The following is an 868-nucleotide window of genomic DNA, read 5'->3' on the forward strand; positions in this document are numbered from 1 at the left end:
CTTCTGTGCCAGAAAACACTGGGATCCCTTTCAACTCTCTCGGTGGGACCGTGGAGCCTCCTTGGCGCCATCTGATGACCACAATGCCAAACTACAAACAAACCCATCCTAATGTGTCAGTGTGAAATACAACACGTGGAAATGGCCTGCAGACAGCCTCTTAAGCACCCCTCGGTGCGTATTTATTGTGCGCAGTAATAAAAACTAGAAGCAACTGAAATTACTGAAGAAAGCGCAGAAGCCAAATAGCTTAGAACAAGCTTCAGCAACTAATAGATAGATAGATAGATATTAATCCCCTCAGACATGTAAAGTTTTAATATCTGAAAATGTACAGAAACGAGATTAATACAAGCAGCCCTTATTTGAAATATGGATATAAAGAAAGAATATGCCAATTGGCAGTATTATATATTACTCTCAGAAGGGTCTGGAGCATATTTCAGAATATTTTTCAAAAAAAAAACTACTTCTGTTTATCTCACTGATAGTCACATAAGGACAGTAAGGCATTTCTTATAAGCTGTAGTAAACCTGATTAATACTGCCCAAAGACAAGACAAAAGACCTCTAAAATACCCTACAGAATCAAATCAAACTAGACAAATGCATTTCCTGAAGAAAATGTGTGTGGATGCTGATTGCTGAAGAATTGGCCTGAAAATGCTGGTATGACTTCATCATGCCTTTTTCTGTGTTGTGATCTGCCGCTGTATAGAAAATAAAATTAACTTCACCTTCAAGGGGGGGCAGGACACTAATATTGTTGCAAATAAGATACAAAACACTGACACAGTGACATTCATATATCTTTCTCCCAGAGCCTCCAGTCCTACTGGGAGTGCTGGTGTTAGGGCCCTTCATGTAC

This window comes from Monopterus albus, unplaced genomic scaffold (genome assembly GCF_001952655.1).
Source record: "Monopterus albus unplaced genomic scaffold, M_albus_1.0 scaffold120.1, whole genome shotgun sequence".
In the NCBI taxonomy this organism is placed as follows: domain Eukaryota; kingdom Metazoa; phylum Chordata; class Actinopteri; order Synbranchiformes; family Synbranchidae; genus Monopterus; species Monopterus albus.